At 44.2% G+C, this 6,569-nt stretch overlaps 1 long non-coding RNA gene across 1 annotated transcript in view; it reads right to left on the bottom strand.

The window, feature by feature from the left end:
* Positions 1–216: 216 nt before the first annotated feature.
* LOC135089815 (uncharacterized) overlaps positions 217–6,569 on the bottom strand; it is a 220,403-nt gene continuing 214,050 nt past the window's right edge. The window contains exon 6 of the long non-coding RNA XR_010261653.1: positions 217–267. This is a non-coding gene — a long non-coding RNA (uncharacterized LOC135089815). The remainder of the gene's footprint in view (positions 268–6,569) is intronic.

Genomic DNA, 6,569 nt, shown 5'->3' with positions numbered 1-6,569 from the left:
TTCTACTGGACTCATATTGCTCCCTCCCGCATAATAAATAAATAAATAAATGTGTGTATGTGTGTGTGTGTGTGTGTGTGTGTGTGTGTGTGTGTGTGTGTGTGTGTGTGTGTGTTCTTAGAGGAGTTACACACTCACAAAAATAACGATGTCTGAAAGCTAGCAAAGCGTGCAGTGCGCTATTTGAGTACGAAGGTGAGTAAAAACTGCCACTTACCTCGTCGCGTTTGTGTCTTGTTGCCTCACCGCCTGCAAGTCGCACGTAAACTGAAAACCAGATAACAAAGGTTTTGTTTATCTTGATAATTAGTTTCGTATTCAATGTAAATTTATTTCTTTGAACATATGGTGAAACGCTCCTCTGCTCGCCTCACAGTGGCTGTAGTGCCGCTGTGACCCTGGCGAACCAACCATCCATGATCTTATTGGTGAATAGAATAAACAGTTTATATTACCATGAGTGCTAGGTCTGCTCGTCTGATTAATTTCTTAACGACAATGACACTGAATTTGTAGATAAAAAAAAAAAGAAAAAATAACGCAGAACACTCGATAACATACCCAGCATATCCGAAAATTAGCCAGATTTCCCAGAATAGCAGCTGAACCGAAAGTTATCATAAAAACCTACATTTCAAGAGACGGTGCGCGTATGGCGTGGCGATAAGTTTTCTGGCAATGTCGGTCTTATTCCCAAATTACACGTTTTCTGTGAGCAGCAGTCTCTAATATTTTCCTTCATATCACTTCATGCAACACCGCCACACACGGTTGTCTAACCGCACAACCCATATTTTTCACTCTGGAGGCTTCTCAAGCCACAACACCTACGCCTCGTCTACGAACACGCCCAGGCAAACCAAAAAAGTAACACTCATCCTCACCAACACGTTCGTGATCAAACGCATTTACTTCGTTTCTCTCCCAGGCTGATAATACTAATTGCAGGTTCAGCTCGCCTCAACCAGCGGGACAAGCGGAGACACCATCAGCCTCTCAAACACTGCTCGCCTTTCTCCTTGCTTCGTATCGCTAATCTATCCGTGACTTTCGTCTTTCAGAGCGAAAGTTATTCGATGGTTCTGTTTCTTGCCACACATAAAAACTAGGACATTTGTAAGCCAACTTTGTCCTAGACTTGTACTTATTCCTTAATATTTAATGGAATTATCGACTACACCATCTTTTTGCAGTGATATTTATTTTAGCAATTCTGTTTTTTCTCATTGTGTGTGTGGGTATGTGTCTCCGTGTCTTCAAGAGCGTGTTCTCTCTCTCTCTCTCTCTCTCTCTCTCTCTCTCTCTCTCTCTCTCTCTCTCTCTCTCTCTCTCTCTCTCTCTCTCTTTTTTTTTTTTTTGTGTGTGTGTGTGTGTGTGTGTGTGTGTGTGTGTGTGTGTGTGTGTGCATATGATAGATAGTCTTGTATACTGTTTTGACCAGTGGCATCATATCCGTACACAAAACACAGGGAGTGGGGCTTGAGGTCGGGTGGGAAGGAGAATAATGGCAGCGCCTCACGTGACGGCTGCCCTCCATGACGTGCAGCATAAGGAATCAAGCACCACCATGGAGAAATAACCTGATGCCCAGCGAGCCTCCAGCAGCTCATCGGAGCGCGTGTGGCGGTGGCAGATGCTGGGACGGCGGCGCACACATGGCAGTTTGTCAGACGCATAACAAAAATAATTCGCTGGCCCGAGCTGTTTTGGTCAGGTTGTCTTCATATGTTGAGGTGGAGATTAGCGTGATATTTGTGGCTTTTAAGAGTATTGACAGGTGAACGAAAGTGTGGGAGTGCACTCTACCACTTCAAATGGCCTCGTGCAACGCCTCCAGGAACACTTTTAGCGACTGGGAACCACAAACACAAAGGGGAAGTAACTCACCGTTTTTAAATTTAGTATTGAAGTGAAGCGTTCAATACGAGTCTCCGGAAGACAAAAGAACTTAATGTACGAGACGGATAAACCCTGAGACGATGCAAGGCATGTGTGACGTAACGAAGAAACTCATCCGCGGAGAGACAAGGCAGCCGGTATTTGGACAGGCGAATAGACATGGTTGGAAAGCACACGAGTACTGATGGAAACACAATATTTGGGCATGAGCAGGAAAAGTTCATCGCCAGAGTGAAAACACAGATGGAAGTGCAATATCACAGTCGGATCCCAGACGCTGGTTGAGTTGTTGCATTTTAAAAGATGCCGCAGTAACATGAGGCGGAAGAGTGAGGAAAGACACCCGAACGAAAACACTGAGGTATTTATGTAAGACATATATGTAAGATATCGGTGACGTCAATGATTCGAAGCGCTGCTTCTCTCTGCTGAAGTGTCGGCGCGAGAAGACGCTTTATTTATGTGGTTTATGACAGATACAGCTTCGTTAAAATCCAAGCAGAAAATAATGAAGGAAAAAAAGAAACGTAAGGTAGCCATGTGGCGATGCATACCATAGACTGATATAAGGCGCATTGATTAGGTGCACACGTGTATAGGGCGTGGGAGGGTGTGGTGGATTATTCATTCCCTCTGCCGGGACGTGGCCGCTGCATTATTCTCTTTACTGTGTTGCCGACCATCCCTGAAAGGCGGAGGGACGGCCGAGGCATCAGAGGGTTGGGGTCCACACTGGTAAGATTATAACTCTGACCAGCGTGCGTCGTTGAGTTCAAAGGCTGCACCGTTATCTTTCACATCACAGTGGCCTCAAGAGAGAGACCTACCACTGAAACTTATGGTGGGAGGAAGAATATTTTATGGTAGAATTGCTACTAATGAACGCTGAATGAACTACTAATGAACAGTGTTACAGCAAGCACTCTGTCTCCTGCCACCTCGGCCTGCCTCTCACATCTTTTCCACTAAAGGTTTTCTAACAAGATCTGAGTTTACCCTTATCTTGGCCACACGGGGAGGCTGATCCCTACCCCAGGCTCGCACGGGGCGGAGGCGTCGCAGAGGAGCATCCAGGAAGGTAATCCACCTTAATGGACAGTCTCCTTAGCCTAGGAGGGCAAGGAACTGTCTCATCCTGTAATATGGCCCTATAGGGGTGTGACTGTCAACTCAGAGATGTAAATTCATTTACCAGGTGTAAAAAAAAAATATATATATATATATATATATATATATATATATATATATATATATATATATATATATATATATATATATATATATATATATATATATATATATATATATATATATATATATATATATATATATATATATATATATATATATATATATGTGTGTGTGTGTGTGTGTGTGTGTGTGTGTGTGTGTGTGTGTGTGTGTGTGTGTGTGTGTGTGTGTGTGTGTGTGTGTGTGTATATATATATATATATATATATATATATATATATATATATATATATATATATATATATATATATATATATATATATATATATATTCATTTATTTATTTATCTATTTATACATGCAGTATACTGATGGTATAGATCGAGTACGCTTTTGAGCAGGAAACAGGTTCGTGATGACGGTAATAAATCAAGGCAAGCACACATTCATAGTTCCCAGTGAATGAGACGCTCCCGATCATGAAGACGTGCCCCGCCTTGCACGCCCGCCTTGTCCCCACCCGCCCTCCTTTCTGAGCTAATAACAATAACTCTCGCAACCCTTTCTCGCCTCGCGCCTCGGCTGGGTTGATGACGGGAGAGAAAATTGTGTTCTATTTAGGCTGTCAGGAGGGCGCTCTCATTATCTGCGGCGGGCGGGCTGACGGCAGGTGGGTTACCCTTGTGTTGCCTCCATCGAGGCGGCCGCGACGTGTGAGTGGGTGGCTGAAGGGCGTCACTCCAGCAGCATGAGAAGGCGCGAGTCAGTCGGCGAGAAGCGAAGATGTGACGTGTCAAAAATCAGGAAAGCCTGAAGGTAAAATAGTGGTGGCGGTGGTGGTGGCGGTGGTGGTGGTGGTGGTGACTATAATAGCATTAATGATGTGATAACGATAACGCTAAGGGTAATAACGGTAGTAACTAAAACTTTGTAAAAATAGTAAAAAAGACGCTTATTTTATCTGGCAGCAGTCAACACGAGAGTAATGTCACCTGGCCACTCGGCCACGCAAGACGCAGCACGAATTCAAACCATCCCACATCCCGTATCGGGCACACTTTGCGCTCCTATGCCTCCCACGTGTTGGACGTGCGCCATGTTATAACACAGCACACAACACATCTCCGCTCGCCACCCAGGCCTTCAAGGCTTTCGACACACGCCCGCCTTGACCGATAAACTCTGCTCCTGAGACGTGCTGGCTTTGATTAGCACCAAACTACCCTCTGCCCGACAAGTTTTAGAGCACCCGCAGCACGTAGGCAAGTCCACCAGTATCGTCCCTCTCGTCACAGCACCAGCAGGAGTAAGGAAGAACAGAACTATCATCCCTCCGTCCTCCTCCTGACGGTTCCTGCGCACCAACACCAAGTAAGGATGTTTTCCGGAAACCAGACAAAGAGAATCCAAAGCCTCCACCCAAAAGTTGCGAGGTTCAGTTTTATTAGTGCCGAATATTCATCGAAAACAGTTAAAGGATATGTAAAAAGAAATTAGCTCTCACTAAACGTCAAAATCATGGGAAGCAATCAAATTATAATAGCAGGATTTTATTTTCCAAATTATATAATAGAAGTAAAAACAATATCTTTTTTCTCTGTAAACGTTGAAATCATGAGGAGAGAATGAAAGCAAAGTGATGGCCCCTTCAAATTGACTTGTTCTCTCTGAGTACAAACATTTCTTGTCATGAGAATTATGAAATGTTAAAAGGATAGTGGATTAAATCAACACTTTTTCCTCTCTGCTTGGAATGAATCTTTCCGCAGATGGCTCGATCCCGTAAAATAATAATAACAAAAAGCTAAAGGCAATCTCTTACACAAACACAATATTATTATCTCAGGAAAAGAAAAGTCACCGGTGCCATCAGTGCCGCCTCACCACTCCCCAGTGTACATCACTGGAATTATTGACGCCTCGGGTGAAACAGGAAGCAGGTATACACATGGACGGAAAAAAAGATAATGGGAAATAAAAGTGTTGTATTGGTCTAAAAGCATCAAAGACTAAGGAGAAGGAACAAAAATAGTGTTATGTGAAAGGATGATTTTGATTCATACACACAGTAATGAATGTTTTGTACATGGTCTAAGAATATTTTACACAACACATGCAATCTACCATCATGAATATATCAGCGCAACAAGACCTTCGTGTATCCAGTTATACAGAGCTTTCTTCACTTTTGCCAGAAGTTATATACAAGTCTGCCAATGATTCACAGCTTGTACGTGCACTGTGCTAAATACGCTGACACAGACCAGAGTGTAATACATGTTACTTCATTAGGAGTGCTGCTGTCTCCAAATATATGACGTGCGAGGGCGCTCATGTGTGTGTGTGTGTGTGTGTGTGTGTGTGTGTGTGTGTGTGTGTGTGTGTGTGTGTGTGTGTGTGTGTGTGTGTGTGTGTGTGTGTGTGTGTGTGTGTGTGTGTGTGTGTGTGTGTGTGTGTGCGTATGTCTAAGGGATATTCACGCACATAATTTACTAACTCCTTGCTCACAAAATCAACCTTCAGTAATAAACAGTTAGGACATCAAACCATCACCAAGAAAACACAGAGCTGACAGTTACTACGAATCAGACCTTGAAACTTAGACAGAGGCGGCCGGTGCGAACTCAGTAAGGGTAACTTAATTGTGGTCAGGTGAGCCATACAGCGGCACCACCAGCACCGGCAGCGGTAGTGGCAGCAGGAAGGCCGGGCCGCGGAAGCATTAGACGTGGTGAGAGAGTTACGGTGCATTAGGCGCGGGAAGCTGGACGGCTCTCACTCCACCGAGGGAGAGGAGGGGGAAGGGTGGAAAAGAGGGAGCGGATGGCGGGAAGGAAAGTAAGGGAGGGAGAGAGGATATATAGCAGTAGTAGACAGAGAAGAGGCAGATGGCGGAGAACAGATTAGAAAAAAAGGAAGATAAATGTAGGTCATGAAGAGTACTGATGGAAGAGGAAAAGGAAGAAGAAAGAGTGGAGGACAATGTAGGTGAAGCTGGAGAAGAGAACCACCTAAACACAAGCTAAACACGAGCTTTCTGTTGAACGCTGCAACTCGACAAAGGAGACAGAAGCAACAGTACACGCCACAGAAAGAAAAAGAAAAAAAAAAATTCCTGAAAAAGGATGCCGCACCAATGTCAACAAACCACCAACACTTTACACCACATTTCCAACACACAATTTGCAATCCTCGTCTGTCCGCCATTCAGGCTTAAAACACAATTCCTCCCTCTCCATGAGTCACCCGCCACCACAACACAACCACTCTCACCTTTAGCAAACCCTCCTGCTGCTCCTTTTGATGTGCGGGTGTTGGTGTGACTGTGGGCTGCCTCCTCCTAACACCAGCACATGTTACCTACCGTGATGGAAGGTTACATAAGGTGAGCTCTTAAACATACAGTAACAAACTAAGTCAGTTATTCCAGTTGCCGTTTCCCACACCTGCACAGTCAAATTAATGAAAAGGAACAGTAGA

Source organism: Scylla paramamosain, chromosome 3 (genome assembly GCF_035594125.1).
Source record: "Scylla paramamosain isolate STU-SP2022 chromosome 3, ASM3559412v1, whole genome shotgun sequence".
NCBI classification, from domain to species: Eukaryota; Metazoa; Arthropoda; class Malacostraca; order Decapoda; family Portunidae; genus Scylla; species Scylla paramamosain.
This window is presented reverse-complemented; position numbering and strand designations above follow the sequence as displayed.